A 20,725-nucleotide genomic window follows, 5' to 3' on the forward strand; every position below is an offset into this window, starting at 1 on the left:
CCCATTGCCTGGGACAAGGGTAGAAATAAAGCACCACGCCTGTGGTTGGTTTAGTATCTGTGCTGGCTGCATGAGTTCAATCCTGGTTCATCTAGGCCCTAGGCCCAGACCCTCTGAATCATGTGACAGCCACAGTGTACTCCCTGCCACAGGTTGGTAGATGGTTGGGAAGGTCCTAAAAGCACCGAGTCCTGCCCCTGGGAACTGCATCCTGCCATATGTATATGGAGAGTCAGGATTAAGGGCCTAAATTCAGACCCTCTGAACTATGATATTTCTATAGCCTCCTCTTCCACAAAGGGAGATGAACTGCTACGGTGCTGTGTGAGCACTGACACCTGCAAGCTGAGTGAACCGGTCCCTCCATTCATCCCCACCCAGTGCAGAACTTTACATTCTGTTGCTCCATCCACTTTCTACAGCATTGAGGGAGGCTGGGATCAATCTTAGGTTTGGATTCTTGCTGTTCTTGGGGACACAAACCAAAGGTTATATGGATCTGCCTATCAAGCTCTCAGGCTTGATAGTACTTGATAACAGTAGTTATCAGTACACAAAGAAGGGAAGTCTCCATAGTAAAAGCAACCCAATCAACCCATCTACAAGAGACTCCTGCTAGTTTACCTTGATCTGAACAGTGATAACAATCAAGCCTGCTGCCTTGATCACTGGTCCAATGTTTGGCTACTGAGCCACACGCTTCAGTCCAGCAATAAGAACAGCAATACAACCCATGTAATATATTGCCCTGCCTGAACACTGAGATATCTCAACTGAAAGACAATAGATGATTATGAAGACTTCCAAACGGTGACTTGGCTTTATATGCATATATGACAGTGTGGAAATAGGAATACGTAATATGAAAATACAAGGCAACATGTTTCCTCCAAATATTCCATGATAAAAGATTTGAATGACAGTGAGTGAATACATTTTCACAAAATGAAATCAAAGGAGCAACAATAAGAAGGGTCAATGAAATTAAAGAGGGCATGTATAAATATTTAAATGAATTCAAAAAGGATACAAATAAAACTGAATGAATTAATTAAAACTACAGACCAAAGGACTTAACAGATATCTTCATATTTCATCCAGAGATATTCCAATATACATTCTTCTCAGAAGCACATGGAACTCTCCCTAAAATACTTCATATTATATGGCATAAAGCAAGTCTTATCAGTTATCCCCTGTCTTCAATCAGACCACAAGAGAATAAAACTAGAAATCAACAACAAATAAAACTATAGAAAATATTGAAACACATGGAGGCTGAGCAATACATTATTGAATGTCCAGAGAGTGGGGTCATCAAAGACATATGTGGGGAATTTTTTTAAATCACTTTTGGAGATGAAAATACAACTTAGCAGAACTTCTAGACAAAGGAGATACTGAGTAGAAAGTTTATAGCTGTGAGTGCTTATATCAAAGAAGCAGTGAGAGTTGAAATAACTAGCCCAACAATATGCCCAAAGCACCTAGAAAAACCCAAATCCAAGTTAGTAGGTTAAAAAAGGGTAGAAATAAATTAGAATCTAAAAAATAATACAAAAGATCCATGAAACAAAAGTTGGTTCTTTAGAAAAGTTAGTAACATTGATAAATTCTTAGCCACATTGATCTAAAGGATCCAAATTAATAAAATTATAGGTGAAAAGAAAGATATCACAACAAATACCAAGGAACTTCAGAGGAACGGAAGGGATATGTCAAGAGTTACAGTCTAATAAACTGCAGAAATCTAGAGGAAATGGACAAATTTCTAGGTGCAGTTAACTTGGCAAAATTGAACTGGAAGGGTAGAAATCCTTAACAAGCAATGAAATTGGAGATGTAACAGAGTAACATGCACACACGTGCGCGCGTGTACACACACACACACACACTCCAAGGACCCAAAAGGATTGAAGAGTGGTTAAACATATACAAATCAACAAATGTTGTTAGGAAATGGAAAGACTTGGAAAAAATTATATTAAGTGAAGTAAGCCAAGCCCAAAGAAATATAGGTCCCATGGTTTCCCTTATTTGCATTATCTAGTATATGTATGAGTCAAGCAGAAAAGGTCAGATAAGGTGATGTTAGGGAAATGAACCCTAAGATATGTATTCAAATGTTTTTTTTTTCTTTCATGCAATTGTTTCTAATGCATTTATAAGATTATTTCTTTGTTGCTTTGTATATCCCTCCCCCACAGTATAACCCATGCTTTCACTGTATTTGTTGTCGGTATAATTTGTGGAGGGGAAGGGGAAAAACAAGTCGTTTAAATAAGGATACAGGTGGACCCGTTGCAACAATAAGTACAAGTTCTTATGTCGAAAACGAATTTACAACTTTGGTGGGGGGGTTGGGAGAGGCCAGGGGGAGGATGGGAAGGGATGGGAAGGGGAAACAAAGGAGGAGGCTACAATGCTTGATAAGAAATGTACTCCTTATTTTGCCCATGTAATTGTAACCACTCTGTATAGTATGTTCACAATAAAAAATAAATACAAATTAAAAAAAAAAACAAATCAACAAATGTAATACAGCACATCAACAGAATCAAAGATAAAAATAACACAATCATTTCAATAAATGCAGAAAATTATTTGAAAAAAATCAGAACCCTCTCATGATAAAAGGTCTGAAGAAATTAAGAATAAAAGAAATGTATTATATACATTATATATATACATTATTATGTATATATGTAGTAAAGACTCTCTGTGACAAACTCATAGCCAATATCATTCTAAACTGAAATTATTTCTGCTAATGAGGAAAAGGGTGGACATTCTTTTCTTATTCAATGTAGCACTGGAATTCCTAGCCAGGGCAATAAGAAGAGAAAGAATAAAAAGGATTCAAGAAAGGAGGAAATGAAATTATCTGTGTTTGTGTGTGTTCCCAAACTTAAAAAAAAATAAACATTCCACAAAATCTTCTGATCTGACAAAAATTTGGCGATGTAGGTGTATAAAATATTAACATACAAAAAACAGTAATTTTGGGCTGGGAAGGTGGCTCAGTGGTAGAGCGCTTGCCTTGCATGCATGAGGCCCTGGGTTCGATTCCCAAGCACCACATAAGCAAAATGAAAAAAGCCGGAAGTGGCACTGTGGCTCAAGTGGTAGAGTGCTAGCCTTGAGCTGAAGAGCTAAGGGACAGCGGCCAGGCCCAGAGTTCAGGCCCCACGACCGGACCCCCCCCCCCAAAAAAAAAAAAGAAAATGAAAAAAAACAGTAATTTTGCTATATATCTATAATGACCAGGTTATGAAAGAAATCAGAAAAACAATTCCATTAACAATAACTTCAAGAACTGAAAGACCTCAATGAAAACTATAAAATGTTGAAATTGGAAACAGAAAAAAATGAAATATAAAACAAAGAAATTGAAGAAAGCTAAAATGCCCATACACTCATAGCCATCTTGATTTTTGACAAAGGATCTAAAAGTATATACTTGAGAAAAGAGAGTCTGTTCAACAAATGGTACTGGGGAAAACTATTCACTTGTCTGCAGGAGGACTGACCAGACCCTTATATTTTACTGCATACAAAAATCAATGTTCATCAATGATCTTAATATGATGTCTGAAATATTGAAACTGTAACAAGAAATCAGCACTGGAAGATACCGGCAAAGACAAATGTTTTCTGAATAGAATTCTGATTGCTCAGGAAATAAGTGTAAAAATTGACAAATGGGCTTGTCAAACTAAAAACTTTTTGCATATCAAAGGAAATAATTCCACAACGAAAGGACAACTCACAGAATGGGAGAAAATCTCCACAAGCTATTTAATGCATACAGGTTTATCCAGAACGTACAAAGCTAAAATTAAAGCAGAGAAATAAAATAAGCCCAATTAATAAGTGGAGAAATTATTTGAATGGTCAGTTCTCAGGAAAAATAAAAGAACAAATGACTGATAAATAAATGTTCAACACCGTTAGCCTTAAATTAAATGTAAATCAAAACTACACTGAAAATACATTCATCACAGTCATAATCAAGAGTCAGTCATCAAGGAAACAAGCAACAAATGCTTGTGAGTATGCAGGTGAAAGGAAACCCTCAGACATTGTTGGTAGAATGTCAGCTATTGCAACCACTATGGAAATCAGAGTGGAGGTTCCTCAAAAAAAAAAACAACAACAACCTGAAAATAGACCTACCATACAACACTGCCAAACTACTATTGGGCATATAGCCGAAGGAATGTAAATCAACATACACGAGAGATAACTGAACACCAAGGATTATCATACCACTGTTCACAATAGCCAAACTGTAGAATCAGCCTGGGCATCCAACAACTGACTATGAATAAAGAAAACATGGTCTATATACCAATGACATACGAAGAATGAAATTATGTCATTTGCAGTATAATGAAGGAACTGAAGATCAACATTTTGAACAAAACAAGCCAAGTTCAAAAAGTCAAAATACTGAATTTTTTGCTCATATGTAGAGTCAAAAGCTAAAATGATTATGACAATTCTGATATTAAAAATAAAGAGTATAAAAGAAAGATTATTCAAAGGGTGCATAGGAGAATGGGGAGGTAGAAAGGTGTAGACACTAGAAAGTAAGACACAGAAGTGTATTCTACATATATGTAAAGATAGCATAAACACTGTCTGAAAGTGAGAGAAGGAAGAAGGGAGAGGAAAGGAATATATTCAAAGTACACTGCATGCATCTGTGGAAATCACACTGAAGTCCCCTAATACTAATAATATATGCTGATAAAAAAAATATAGTTTGATGTCTCTGGGAAATAGCTATTTTGCAGTACCCACTAGACTAATTCAGACTTTATTCTATTTGGCTCAAGTTCTGTCACTCAATCATGACTCCTGAGCTTGAGCAATGAGGCAAACTTCAGTTTTAATACTCATCTAATACTCTGTGTGTCAACAAGACAACTTGTTAGAAATGAAAGAGTTCTAAGAGCTAAAGGTATTAGCAATAGACCTCACTATATATATATAATATATATATTATTATATATATTATATTATATATTATATATATTATATAATATATTATTATATATAATATATAATATATATTATATATTATATATATAATTGATGAGAAAATTTAACACAGTTCTAAAGATTCAACTTTTTCTTATGATTCTGATAGCTTTTATAACAGGATCTCTCAATTTAAAGAAGAGTAACAATTATTCTCTTCAAATCTCAAATTAGCTCTAAAGAAATGGAGAGGTAAAACACACTTGGAGAAGAGTCAAAGAATCTTTAGGATAAACAAAAGCCAACTTGTCTCTAGCAGGTGTAAGCTCAGTTCCACTGGAATAGAATGAAGATAAGATAAGGGTCCTGCTCTCAAACAGTGTCAACCTGTAAAAACATAGAACCTGAGATGAATGAGCCTGAAAAAAGAAAAGCATTCTAAAAACTGACCCTGCTGGGATCAACTCAACTAATTTTTCTTTCAGAAGTGATAAGTACTCAAAAGCAATTTAACTGCTACTTGCAATCTTAAGTCCTAATACACTGCCTTGAATTAAACAAGTGCTCAAGAAATATCTACTACATAAACATTTTTGAAATCAGGGTGTAGAACTTGCTAGGCAGGAAACCTAGTACTAGGCAGGAAATCTACTACTTGAGCCTCGCTCCCAGCTATTTTTTGTTTTAGTTCAGATAGAGTTTTATCTTTTTGCCCAAAGCCATTCTCAGAAAATGATACTCTTACCTATCCCTCAAACATAGCTGACAGTACAGTTGTACAACACCATACCTAGTTCTTGATTGAGATGAAGTTTCACTAACTTTTTAGCCAGACTGCTTCAAACGACAATCCTCCCGCTCTCCACCTCCAAAATAGCACAAGACACCACAGCTGGCCTTTTTCAGTGGGTGTACTTGAAAATTCTGTCAACTCAGAAATAAAAGAGCAGAGAAGGAAAGAGTCCAGATCAATTGCCCATCCCTTAGACTTCTCTATATCATTTTTTTCAAATGAATGCAAAATATACACCTCCTGTTCATCTTTTCCTCAAATATTAAGAAATGTTTGAGCATATATTATTGTGCAAGGAAATGCTAAGAGGGATACAATATAATTTTTTAAATATAGTTCCTGAATACAAACCACTTTCAGTATGGCAGAGAAAAGACATCTAACTCAGATTTCAATCATGCAAAGCGGAACAATTTCTATAGATGATAAAAGTCTTAAAGAATGAATGTCACACCTGGTATATATGACCTAGAAAAAGGCATGTTAGTAAAGAAAATATAGCCTAGTGCCAGTGGCTCACACCTGTAATTCTAGCTACTCAGGAGGCTGTGATCTGAGGACCTCCGTTCAACGCCAGCCTGGGCAGGAAAGTTCATGAGACTCTCATCTCCAACAAACCATAGAAAACCAGAAGTGGCACCGTGGCTCAAGTGGTAGAGTGCTTGCCTTGAGCTGAAGGGTTCAGGGACAGTGCCCAAGCCCAGAGTTCAAGCCCCACGATCGACGAGAGAAAGAAAGAAAGAAAGAAAAGAAAGAAAGAAAGAAAGAAAGAAAGAAAGAAAGAAAGAAAGAAAGAAAGAAAGAAAGAAAGAAAGAAAGAAAGAAAGAAAGAAAGAAAGAAAGAAAGAAAGAAGAAAGGAAAGAAAGAAGGAAGGAAGGAAGAAAGGAAGGAAGGAAGAAAGGAAGGAGGGAAGGAAGGAAGGAAGGAAGGAAGGAAGGAAGGAAGGAAGGAAGGAAGGAAGGAAGGAAGGAAGAAAATATGAATTGTGCCTTGATCACAGTAGTTAAAAATGTCCACACCTAGGTAGGAGACAGGTGAGACACACATTACAGTGGACAGATCTCCAAGGAAAAATTTCATTTGTTCAACCAATACTCTTTAAGTGTCTATTATTTGCCAAGTGCTGTTTTAGATGCTGGTGATACAGTGGAAATCCAAACAAACCCTGCTTCTAGTATATTTGTTAGTTCATCTTGGTAATACACAAGGATAAGGAGAAAATTAATATAGGCAAAGACTCATTCTGCGAGTGGTGCTTAATTGTGGAGGACTCAACAGCCAGCCAGGTGAAACATTTTTTACAGACTTAATTATGTTGGCAATGAAGAGTTTTTCAGCTAGGAATTTTCCTCATCAAAGTGAGCCTTAGAACCATTAACTGGTGTTGAGGTCCAGGGTGCCTGAGTATGTGGTTTTGAAGCAAGGCAGACAATTACATAACACTGCATCCTACTGGAAAAATACAGCCCAAATATTTGCTCTGACATTCATCCTAGTCAGGAATAGGCATCCCATTAATAATCTCTCTCATCTATGACAGTACATAGTACATAATATTGCAAACGCCTGTTTATTCATTCTTATCTCCTCTACTCATCAAGAGAGAAGAGACTGAAGCTCCTTATCTTTGTATTCCCATTGCCTATACTGTAGTGAGACATGCAGCAGAATATACTGGTAGCATAAGTGAATAACCAAGATTAGACTGTGTCCCTCTAGAAGTTCATATGTTAACATCTTCACCCTGAAGTACCACCAAATGGGATCTCTTAGGGAGAGCGAGTCTTTGTTGAGGTAATCAAGATAAAATGATGTTAAGGTGGGCGTTAATCCAATAAGAGGGGTGTCCTTATCAAGGGAGAAATCTAGACACTTGGGGCAAGTGTGATAAGAATATGAAGATGTTCATCTCTACTCCAAAGCCAAGAACAGTCCTTCCCTCACAGATCCTCCTCATGGCCCTCAGAATAACAAGCCTACTAACCCCCTGACTTCAGACTTTCTAGACAATACATTTATATCAAAAGCATAGTTTGTGACACTTCGTTACAAACTCCCTAGCATACTAATATACCAAGTGAAAATGTGCAACTTGAAGAAAACCCCAAGATCAGAGATGAAGATAAATGCCAAGGTTAACTATAAAAAGAGGTAATAATTAACAGGGAGCAGCATAAATCTCTTGAGACAGAACATAGGAGGAGATATGGCAAAGGGCAGTATTTCAGGAAACACCCATGTTTAGGAAACAGGAATGAACACAAGGAAGCAACAGTCAGGCAGTTGTAGGGTAAAGCTGCCTAGCTGGCTTCAAATATTGAGGGGAAAAGAAAGGAAATGGTCAGAAAAATAACACGCTCACAACCAAGTAAGGAGAGACCACATACAGGTGGTTTGTGGTTGTGAACCAGGAAAGACTTTGGAATCTGTGGCATCTGTGGCATAGAAAGGCTCCTAGACTAATTAGCTGAGTCTTCATGGTGTAGTGGGTGAAGAAAAGAGCTTAAGAATTTTCATAAATATCCCCAAAATTAAAGAGAAGCATAAAGGACTACCCTTGTCCTTCCCAGGCTAAAGCATAGAATAAGAGACTCTGATGTGATGGAACACCATCACTTAACTGTTGCATAAGGTAAAGATGCCTTACAGGTGTCCCTTGGTTATGGGGGTCACCCACCCAGTGAGGTGGAATGAGCTCTGCTCTGGTTGTTTAACAATACTTTAAAAATGAGAACTGTCAGCACATGTCTGTAGTCCCAGCTTCGAAAGAGGCTAAGACAGGAAGGTCAATTAACCTCAGGAATTCCAAGCCAGGCTGAGCAAGATGGTAATATTCTACATCTTTATTTTTGAGATGATTTTTAGATAGATAGACAGACAGATAGAAAGATAGATACATAGAATACAACTCAACTATACAACACCATCAATAACTACCTTTCCTAGATCCTCCATATAACTAACCTGCTTGTGTAATCTTAAAGTCAAGGATATTATTCTGCCATAAATCCACCAACATAACTATTCACCAAGGCTTTGACCCCACCAAAATGTTCCAAGAACACCATTTCTGATTTCCTTCAAACAAGCAAAGTGTCAGTTTATGAAATTGCAATTCATATTGGCTAGATACTGAAAGGACATTAGTTGCACTGTCAATTACGAAGTAATTCCGAAACTTAATGAATAGAAGTAGAAAACAAGGGTAACAGAGAAGGAGGAGCTGAAAATCTATGACTATGTGTGCACATATCTGCAACTTCTGCCTCCGTAAGAACTTAGAAAGAAATAGGACAATGAAGAAAGTAAAGTCCCCCTGGCCACAACTGCAAAACAGGCAGGGAAGAGAGAGTCCTTATTTCGCCATTTATACCTAACCTCTAAGTGGCTGGGTTTCTAAAATGTGTTTGTATTTCAACTGTTTGGAAGTTCAATGTATGGAAATAAAGCATAATAGCATTTCCTTTTCTAGATTTGCCACAAACACTGGTTTCTTTAGCCTACCATATAAGTATGTTTAGCTGACATCCTGGTTTTATAGACTTTCGTCCTTCCTTCCTTCCTTCTTTCCTGCCTGCCTTCTTTCCTTCCTTCTCTCTCTCTTTCTCTTTTTTTGGTCGGTCATGAGTCTTGAACTCAGAAGACCACAATTCTTAGGGCCTCTAGGTAACTTTTTGGGGGTTTACTTATACCCAGGAATCTCATTTCACCATAAATCCTGATGTGTATTAGATTTTTCTGAGATGCTTGACAAAGGCATATTTCCAAGGTCTCTTCTATAGATAATCTTTTTTCAGCTAGTCCTCCAATCACACTTTGAGAAACATGGCAGTATGATTTTGGTTTAGATTTATTCTTGTTTGTTTCAATTTTTGTTTTGCCACTTTGGTTTGGTTGTTTTGCTTTTGTTTTAAAGTTAATGTTAAACACAAGTAATCGGTAAGTGAATATTTCAGGTACTTAAGAAAAATAAATGAAGCATTATCTTTATATCTAGAGGAGAGGGAGTGTCTCTAGGATTCTCTCCCAGGTTTATGTACACTTAACATACATCTTCCCTTTGCATACACAGTGAGGATCTTGGCCATGAAATCCCCTGTTGAAGGGCATTCCTTCCTGCATAGAAATGATGAGTTCATTAGTTTATTAAACTATTAAATGAATTTCTCTGAATCTGCTGCTGAGTGTGTTTCTACTGCTTGTCTCTACTTCTGCTTAAAAAGCTTCTATAGGAAATTCATCACATTGAAAAAAAAAAAAACACTTGCAAACTGGTGAGGCCACTACCTGTATGTGATTAGTCATCTGAATCAATAACTGAGTTATGCAAACGTGCACACATGATACGTAACCAGGGCTGATTGTCCATTCTTTTGTCCTGGGCTAGTCAAGTCAGGTTCTCAGGACTGGTGTCTGATCTGATCACTTAGACAGACATCCATGCCTCAAAAGCTATTGGTTGTTTTGGTTCTCATTCTGCATGTACCTCTATATTTGGTAGGTGTTAAAATGAATTTCATTTGTGGATGCCTTTAATCTCACCTAAAATTTTGTAAGTTCTTAGGGGGTAGAATAGAAAAGGTGGGTTATACAAATTTTTATAATACACAGTCCTTGTCTGGAGGAGGTGAAACCAATGAATAACTACTTACAGTATTAATTGATCAATTAAAGAAATTATCCCAGGTGATCGTTGTTTTTGCTGCCCTTACTAGCAGGAAGGCCTGATTTTTCTCACCTTTGAGTTTAAGTGAGAAGCTGAAATAAGGCATATTTTTCTGCAAATAACTTACATAACAATGTCAAGTTCTCAACTTTCTTTGTTTCATTATATTTTGTGTTCTTGCCCTTTACTAGGCTGCACTTGATCTTCTCAAAAGATTTTCCTTAATGAGATTGGATTTCCAAGACTTGAAGAATGTGATTTCATTAAGATTAGTTGTACCTTGTTTAAATATCTACAAATTGTTTAAATAGGGATACAGATTGACCCATCGCAACAATGAAATGTACAAGACGCTATGTTAAAAACTAACTTTACTATTTAGGCAGGGGTGGGGGGATAGGGGGGATAGCTGAGGTGGTGGGAGGGAAGGGATGGTAAGGGGAAAACAAAGGAGGAGGCAACAGTGCTGGATAAGAAATGTACTCATTATCTTGCTCATGTAACTATAACCCCTTTGTACAGTATTTTCACAATAAAAAACTTAATTAAAAAATCTTTGGGAATAAGATTAGTTTCATTTTATTCATTTGAGTTCTGATTATTCAACCAAATCCTCATGTCAGGAAGGAAGACACAGAGCAGTTTATTTAGAAAGGAGTAGGAGTACGTATTGTGCATGTGTGTGTGTGTGTGTGTGTGTGAGAGAGAGAGAGAGAGAGAGAGAGAGAGAGAGAGAGAGAGAGAGAGAGAGAGAGAGAGAGAGAGAGAAGAAAAATAAAGGGCACCATTTGAAGAACTGGGGGGGGGGCTATACAACTCACACAAAGGCCAGCACTTCCCCCCTTCCCTCCACCCCCTCCTGGGGCTTGAATGCATGTTGTCCATGAGCTTTTTTGCTCAAGGCTAGAGCTCTACCACTTGAGTCAGAGTTCCCTTCCTGCTTTTTGATGGTTAGTTGTAGATAAGAGTCTCAGGGACTTTCCAGTCTGGATGGCTTTGAACCATAATCCCTCAGTAGCTAGGATTACAGGCATGAGCCACTAGTGCCCAGCTAATGGCCAGCAATCTTTGATGTTCTTAAAGTTTCATTTTTCGGTCTAGTTTCATCTTTGAATATTGATTGCTGAAATAGAAAAAGATACTTGACTTCCATACTTGTACAAATTAGATTAAGCAGAAACATACTGTTTGCTGTTGCTAATATAATTTCCTTAGAATTGCGTTGGGAAATAAATGGAAAGATACAGCATTGCCAACTCTGTGGAATTCAGTTAGTCAAAGTGCACTAAGACATTCTCTCATCTGTTGTTTATTGCTTGTTACCAACTTGGACAAATGCAAATCTAGATTATATCTAAAAAAACTTTAAAGTGAGCTAAAAAGGATTTAAATGTTTGGGCATAAATCAACTATAAACTGTCCAAAATAGTTAAGGCCTTTCCAGAATAGCTTACTATAGAGATAATTATCATCTAACAAATTCCTAGGTGTCTGATATACACTGAGAATCAAATACTGGATACTATTCTCTTATCATCTGGAATTTCTTCCTGGTAGTTTATTATGTCAGACAATCAATCATTGTAGAAAAATGCATGTCTGCCACTAAAACACACCATTTGATTTCAAATGGATTTTTTACCTTTAATTTTTTACCTCTTCCCTCGTAAGTCAGGGGCACTATTTATTAGATTTTTTTTTCCTTTTTCTTTTTGGGTTATCTAGGATTTGAACTCAGGGCCTTGTGCCTACTAAGCTAGCACTCTACCACTTGAACCACACTGCCATTTCTATATTAGATTTCCTCTTATTTGCCATCTGGAGAGTAGAAATATAGGATTCCTTCCAATAAAATGTAGGAATTTAGCCTTGAGTCATATTTATATTTGATGTATTGACCTTATGTCTCTTATCTTCAGATCATTACCAGGGCTCTTAAATGACTTACTGAGCTGTATTTGTTTTTTGGGGGGTCATGAGGCTTGAACTCATGGCTTAGGCGCTGTCCCTGCGCTCTTCAACTCAAGGCAAGCACTCTACCACTTGAGCCACAGTACCACTTCCGGTTTTCTAGTGGTTTATTGGAGATAAGAGTTTCACGGACTTTCCTGCCTGGACTGGCTTTGAACCGCGATCCTCAGATCACAGCCTCCTGAATAGCTAGGATTATAGGCGTGAGTCACTGGCCCGCAGCACTGAGCAGTATTTTTAAGGATATTACCAAGATATGCTCTTTCACTGATTATAAAATCCCTTCCCTCAGTAGGCACTACTATCCAATTCTCCCTGACTCCAGCTCCACTTTTTTTTTTTTTTTTTTTTTGTCAGTCATGGGGATTGAACTCTGCTCCTGGGCACTGTCCTTGAATTCTTCAGTTCAAGGATAGCACTTTACCACTTAAGCCACAGTACTGCTTCTGACTTTTTCTGTTTATGTGGTGCTAAGGAATTGAACCCAGGGCTTCATGCATGCAAGGCAAGCACTCCACCACTGAGCCACCTTCCCAGCTCCTGTTTTATTTTCTAATGGGACTGCTTTTCCATTTACTTAGCCTCAATTTCAATTGAAGACAAGTTCCAGTAGGCAAAAATGAAAAATATAATTAATGAAATTAGAAAGTATATGTTGAGATACGATAAAGGTCAACTGGGTATGATATATTTGGTTAAAATCAACAACAATATGATATACCTTATTCTTGGGATGTGGAAGACAAACTAAATTCCAAAAAATTAAATACATAAAGAGTAGGCATATGAGAATGGAATAACGGACAGGTCTGACTTTCAGTGATTCTGTTCAAAAGGGATTCTGAACCACAGACTCTCTAAGGGATGCATGAGGGAAGGTGTATCTGTTCCTAGATAAGCATTTTGCTTGATTAAAGGTAACATGTCACCAGTGCCCTAGGTTAGAGATCTACCTCTTCCTATCCTAAGGGTCCTTCTAAATCCTTATCTTTTGCTTTCCCTACAACCCTATATTGCTGGCCTAGTCTTCCTTCCTCTATCCCTGACCTTGGCTTTCAAAACATCACACATTTTTACACACTTTTTCATAACACTTTTTCGACTAACCTTATGCCTTTCCATCCTTCAGCTCTCTCTGAGCTTCTCTCCTGGTTATTTTCTTCAGATCCATACACCTGGGTGGAAGTAGGAGGTGACATGGACAACTTCTTTCAATTCCTGGTTCTTTTTTTTTGTTATGAATTCACGTCTATTACTGGGTTAATGAGTTCCAAATCAATGCTGTAAACCCCATCCATTCACTCATGCCAGAGTCTATTATTTCCAACAGCCAAAAAAATCATTTAACTTATATTCAAGCTATAATGGGGGTTTCCATAGAGTGTTCCACTGTCATAGAACTTAACTAATTGCCACAGGAACTCGTCTTCTATCTTCAATCAGCTGGCCTCTCTATCCACCATCTCTACAGTTATTAGTGTTTTGACTTACTTTTTTATTCAAAGCACTGAAATCATCTTTGACTGTGTTCTTTTACCCTCAACTCCAAGCACTGTTACATATTCCTCTTTTTCTTAGATAAAACTTGTCCCCTGAGCCAGGCACTGGTGGTTCCTACCTGTAATCCTAGCTACTCAGGAGGCTAAGAACTGAAGATCGTGATTCAAAGCCAGCTTGTTAGGAAAATCTGTGAGACTCTTTTCTTTAATTGATCACCAGAAAACTCAAAGGGGTAGAGTGCTAGCTTAGAGCAGAAAAGTTCAGGGACAGCATCCAGTCCCTGAGTTCAAGCCCCACAACTGACAAACCAACAAGCACATACACACACACACAAAAGCTTTCCCTTGAATCCTCACTACCAACCAATACCTCTCTTCCCACTCATGGTACTGCCACTGGGCATCAAAAATTCCTTCCTACAATCCATGCTTAGGATAATCTTACACACAGAAAGGAAAATCATGCTAAAATATCACCTTTGTCATCTTTTATGCCTTTTTCAAGAGGAACCTATAATAAATTTCCTTCTAAACCATATCAAGTCCTAAGTTCTCTGCTCCATTATGGGACTCTATTCTGGCCATTCAAATTCACTTCCCATCACTCCCTACGTTATTTCCCATCTGCCCCTTCTTTCCTCAGCTCAGGCAGTCCTTGAATGTTTGTTTTTTATTCCCACCAAGTTATTTTTTGTTGAAAAACAGGGCCTTGAAGGAACTTCAGAGGCTCCTTGTTAAAAAGACAGCCCACTAATAGTGTGTTAGGAGAAGTAGCAGCTAAAACCAGGAAGATGGGAGATGAAAAATGAAATGTCCTGAAAGACAAAATGTCAGTCTTCTCCCTGACAGGTAAAAACACCAAAACAATCGTGAAATTACAGAAATGCACAAATAAAAAAAAGCCCCAGGTCTCCCCTGTGACCACCGCATACAGGATTTGTAAGAGCAAACTCTCCCTGCCCTGGGAACACTGCCACTGTTGCTGCAGATGAAAGCAGTTCCTCTGCTTTCATAACTTATCCACGAAGTTCAAAGACAAGGAAGCAACAAGAACCAGCTCAGCCCTGCACCTTCTCTGATAAAGGTCAAAAGGATTATGCTCAGTAGGCCCCTCAATCCATGCCTACCTGCAATCTTCACGACAGGCATTTTTTGCAATGCAAAAAGCTATTGATGAAAGAGATGACATCAATCAAGACACACTGCAGTTATAAGCAGATTTGTTGAATGGTAACGCCTTCATACAACTACTTAAAGATAATAATGTAATTTTAAAAATGCTGCTGGTGAGCAGTTTTTAAAATGAGTGGTTCTGAAAAGAATATTTTTTTAATAATGAGTTACTACAAGCAACCAAATCTGTGAAGTAGGTGAGTTAAAGTTAGGAGAAATTCACAAGGAAAGAAGCAGAGCCACAGATGACAATCAGTGTTCCCAACCAGTCCCAGCAGTGTTGCTTAAACGTGGCAGAGGTGTTAACAATGCTGCAAGTAGCTCTGCAGGGAGTATACCTGAAGAAAGAAAGGGAGCTGACTTAGCAGGCAAGACAATGCAATTAAGTGTATCTCCTGAAATCAATTATTGCCTGTGCTTCCTGAGACAAAAGGAGTAAAGGGAGTTGCTACCCAAGTTATTCAAGAGAATAATAACAGCGCCCATTTAATGAAGTTTCTGGGTCCCTGCTGGGCTACTTTCCATTCACATTAGTACGTTCAATTTTCACAGCAATGCTATAAAAAGGTATCTTTTTCTTTTATCCTGGGATTTCCTGCTCATAGCTGGCATTCTGTCACTCCACTAACATTTTTGCTGGTTACTTTGGAATGAAGTCTCTGAGGACTTTTCTGCCTGGCCTGGCTTACTCCATAATCCTCTAGATCTCAGGCATTACAGGCACAAGCCACTGGTGTTCAGCTAAAAGAGATAGGTATCTTTATCCTTAGTTTGTAGGTCAAGAACGGAAGTTCGGAGAAATCAAGAAACTTGCTCCAGATCTAGTTGCTAAACTTTAGAGCAAGTATTGAAGTTCCACAGGACTCCAGCCCATAATTATTCACTTTAATAGTCAGCTCTCCAGGATGGAGAATGGTAAGAGGAACAAAGTATTGAAACCCACTTGGTCATTTGTAAATATCATGGTAGGATTTTTAAACTTTTATTCTGAAAAATAAAGTTTGGGAAATTGAACTTGGGCTTTGTTTTTGGTAGGCCATAATTGTTGAGGCAAGCTTCCAACCCTTTTGTACACCAGTTATTTTGAGATAGGACTTTCCTTTTGGCCCGAGGCCTATGCTAGCACTGTACCCATTGAGATGGAGTCTTGCAAACATTTTTGCCTGGACTGGGCTGGAACCATAATCTTCCTCCCATCTTCCGTCCACCCAAGTAGTTACGACATCAAGCTATTGGATGAAATAGAGTCTCAAACTTTTTGCTCTGTCTGGCCTTGAACTGTGATCCTCCTAATCTCAGCCTCTGGAATATTTAGGATTATAGGTATGAGCCACTGTGCCTGGCCATGGTAGACTTTATAATAGAGATTCAAAATTGAGATGGTTATAAGTAAAAAGGTGAAGATGGCTGAGCACTAGCGGCTCCCACCTGTAATCCTAGCTACTCAGGAGGCTGAGATCTGAGGATCAAGGTTGAAGCCAGCCCAGGCAAGAAAGTCTGTGACACTCTTATCTCTAATTAAGCACTAAAAAATGCCAGAGGTAGAACTGTGGTTCATGTGGTAGAGCACTAGCCTTGAGCACAAAAGCTCAGGGACAGTACCCAGACCCTAAGTTCAAGCCCCAGGACTTGCACCAAAAAAAATGTGAGGATTTGGAACAATTGAAACATTCATACACTGCTGGTGAGGCTGTCAAGTAATCTAGTCACTGTGGAAAACAGTTTGGCACTTGTTAAGTGTAGAATTACTGTAGGACTCAGCAATTCTACTCTTAGGTATATTTGTGAAAGAACAGAAAACAGAATCTACACAAAACTTGTTGGTAGTATTCTCAGTGGCATTAGTCATGGTAGTCAAAAAGTAGATACATACACTGTCAAATAATGAGCCAATCAGGGGTGCATCCATACTATGAAATATTACTCAGGAATAGAAAGGAATGAAGTACAGATTCATGATATACATGAACAGACTTAAAAGATGATGCTAAGTATTAAGTGAGTCACAAATGATAACATAGGCTTTTACTTACACAAAATGTGCAGAGGAGGAAAATAGGGACAAATAGAAGACTGGTAGTTGTCTAGGCTGGTGTGGGGGTTGGGATGAAAGTACAGTGAGGGATGATTGCTAAGGTATTGAGTTTCCTCTGCAGGTGATGAAAATGTTGTAATCCTGATGGCAATGATGGCTGTACAATTCTGTGACTGTTCCAGAAACTCCTTGAATTACACAATTTCATATGTGCCAATTGTATGATATATGAATTATATCCCAACTGAAACTATCCTTAAAAATAATTCTGCCTTCGTGGGATTGTCAGACAAGCAAACAGTATACAGTATACAGTGTACAGTAGCAGTAAGCCTCGGAGGCTTTCACAGCTAAGTGGCTAGAGAGAAGAGTCAGAAAAATCTTCCTGGAAGAAGATATTTCTGAGCAGACCAGTCACAAGTAAACAGGAGCTAAGGCTATTGGGCAAAAAAGGATAAATTAGCCTGCCACACCTCAAATGTAACTTGAGAATGTTCCAAGAAGAGATGATAATTCAATATAGCCCAGCAACCTTTGCTTACTTAACAATAATCAGACAGACTTTTGAAACCAATATGGTTTGTGGTTCACGTTACTGCTAATATCCCTAGTCTACGATGTAAAAGTCTTGGAAAAGAATAAAGGTAGACTGAGGAATCAAGTATCTCACTCCGGTCCCCAAGTGAGATGTATGGGTTAAGTCAAAGACAAAATCTAGAAGTCAAATAACCACCTTCACAGATGAAGAATAACACAGACTTGAAGGCCTTTGTGTGAAAAGAGCTGCCCACTGTCCATATTGGGTTAAAAGACAGCCAGTCTGCTGATAATAATCAGGTGCCATCCTTCAACAAATCATTTAAAATTTATAAGGCACATAAGCTTTAGTAGGTTATGACATTTTAGTTGGAATTAGGGAAAGGGACACAACTGGGTGTAAACTGTAAAGCCAAGCACGCTCCAAAACCTCCAAAACATAGCTGGTTAGGTAGGTACTCACTGGGATTTTCTATCACTTCCTGGAAGGTTATTGTGAAGATTTTAAAAAAGAAAATAGAATCATCTCTAGGAAAAAAAAAAAAAAAGATTCGTCAAACTCTTTTGGGTTTAGTTTTGCCAAACAACTTTTTTCATTTAAACCTGGATCCCCGAGCAGAATTACCCACTTGTACATTTGCTCAATCTTGGCTTTGTTTAGGAATGTGACCAATTTCAAATGCATGACTTGGAATTCAAGTTTATGAACCAGTTTCTTGGGCATGACTAGCCTTGTATTAACTCATCAGACCCTAAGAATATACTCCTTCCTGCCAAGCACACTAGATTATTTATACCCTTAAGGAAGCCTTCATGAGGGCTGTCCACAGAGACCCCCATGGAGATACACATTCTGAGAGAAATGCGTGAAAAGCACCTGGGAGACCTTACTATATTTGCAACCTTACCATAATGTGATAATTATAGAGGCCCCCATCTTGGCCGCTCATTTACATCTCTTAAAATTCCTATCCCATAAAAACATCACATGAACAACACTTCAGCTAGCAGACAGGAAACTGTAAGAGATCCTTAGGTATATAAACTGATGGCCTTAACCCCAAAGCACATAGAAGCACATAGAGAATTTTAAGTGGTGGCTTTTAATCATATATCAGCAAACTAATTAACAAACTAAAATCAAGAGAAAATTATACAAAACAATAATATATTATTCTGCCTTCCCTTAATGAATGTGATTTTAACTGCATTAGTGCATTTCTAGCATTTTTCCCTCTAAATAACCCACATAAAAATATTTGTCATTCTTTACATGCTTTTGTTCCCTCCCTTCAATATGAGAACATGAAACTATATATATTTTTAAAAACTAGCAAGATAAAAGCATACTGTCTAGAATCATACTGCTGGGAGAGATTTTAAGAATGATCTAAATCTACTCCTAAATTCAGATAACCAAATAAGCAGATGAGCATTTTGGTTTTTCCTTTAGCATCACTCAGAGTACAGTAAAAAAAAAAAAAAAAAAAAAAAAAAAAAAAAAGCAAAACTTCAGAGACATCGTCTGTCTTTATTAAGCCCTTTCTTCAAAAAAAGAGGACACTTAAAATAATCATGTTACTAATCTAATATACACACCAAAAGTATTTTAAACAAGATTAAAGTGGCAAATACCTTTAGCTTTGCTGATGCAGAGATAGAACCACAGAGTTATGCTATAGCCCACAAGTTATGGTTAGTTGTGATTTCAGGCCAGTGAAGTAAAAAAAACACTGGGACACACCTAGGCATTTCTTGGAATGGTGTGGGATAATATGATTCACAAGACTAGAACCTGACTCTCAGCTCTCCAACCTGTTCTATCACCTGAAATCTAAGTGACTAGTATCTTTATGATTCTCTATTTTCTATCTACAAAATAAGACAAAATATGTCTCTCAGCAGGAATTTGTGAAGATTAAGTGCATAATTTAATCTTAAATACTCCATAGTCTAAAGGCTTTACCTTAATAGATTCAGATCAATAGCTAAGCTGAACTTCTGGAGGACAAGGAATAAAATGTTTCCCCTGCATCCCAGCACAACCCACAACACCACAAAGTCAATTCTACAAAAATAGGGAAATTACATCACGATAAGATTTTTTGAAACAAGTCCAGCACTGATCATCTGAACATGTGACCTCTGGGGGCGCGGGAGACACATACAATAACAATGCCATGACATGTTCTATTTCTGTTTTTATTTTGTTTCTGTCTTTTTGTTTACTCTGCTGGGTTTTTAAATTTTGGTGGTACTAGAGTTTTGAACTAAGGGACTTGATCTTATCAGGTAGGTGATCTACCATCTGACTCACACTTCTAGCCCTTTTTTTGGCTTTAGTTTTCAGGTAAGGTCTCATTTTTTTTTTATCACAAAACATCATTCTCTTACCTACAGCCTCCTACTTAGTCACTGATGTTGAGCCATTGCACCCAGTCTTGTTTCGTTTTTGAGGCAGGTTTTTTCCATGGAGCCCAGGCTGGCCCTGAACTTATAATCCCCTTGCCTCTGCCTCCTGAGTGCTAACATTTCAGGTGTGTGCCATCATGCCTGATATCTTATATGTAGAAGGAATTTATCAGTAGATGTAGGAATTTAGCACAAGATATATGTGCATATACTTAAAATTGTTAGGAGAAAATATAGATTATTCAATAAAGAATATTAGGATCAGTGAATAACCAAGTAGAAAAAAGTCAATGGGCACTCACAAGTCATCTTATAACAACATAATTTTCAGACAAATCAAAAATGTAAATGTAAAAACATGAAATTACAAAATTACCTGGTATTTAGAGGAAATTGGGTGAGGAGTATTAAAATCCCTCTGAATTAATATTGAAAGTTTGCAAATCTAGACCTATTTAAACATAAAAAGCTAATAAAGCAGGGTTTTATAGTTATTTTATAATACTGATATAAAGAAGTCCTAGAAGGAAAAATTAAATAAATGACCACCTAATATTAAGTTGGTTCATATAAAAAAACCTAAGCATACAAAGTCAAATGATAAATCAAACTGGAAGAAAACTACATGTCATATCTCTAAAGGGAATTTTTT

The 20,725-nt window shown here is 37.6% G+C and overlaps 1 protein-coding gene and 1 non-coding gene across 4 annotated transcripts in view; one reads left to right on the plus strand and one right to left on the minus strand.

Annotated features, from left to right (window-relative positions):
* Positions 1-20,725, minus strand: part of Elovl7 (ELOVL fatty acid elongase 7) — a 79,888-nt gene that overhangs the window by 38,872 nt on the left and 20,291 nt on the right. The window contains exon 2 of one of the 3 annotated variants that reach the window (XM_070041233.1): positions 18,125-18,189. The exons of the other annotated variants lie outside the window; for them this stretch is intronic. The gene's annotated coding sequence lies outside the window, so the exon portion shown is untranslated. The remainder of the gene's footprint in view (positions 1-18,124; positions 18,190-20,725) is intronic. 3 annotated transcript variants of the gene reach the window in all.
* Trnaa-ugc (transfer RNA alanine (anticodon UGC)) lies at positions 3,015-3,079 on the plus strand. The gene has a single exon. It is a non-coding gene; the product is annotated as a tRNA-Ala (tRNA).

This window comes from Dipodomys merriami, unplaced genomic scaffold (assembly GCF_024711535.1).
Source record: "Dipodomys merriami isolate MVZ:Mamm:240054 unplaced genomic scaffold, mDipMer1.0.p SCAF_30, whole genome shotgun sequence".
NCBI classification, from domain to species: domain Eukaryota; kingdom Metazoa; phylum Chordata; class Mammalia; order Rodentia; family Heteromyidae; genus Dipodomys; species Dipodomys merriami.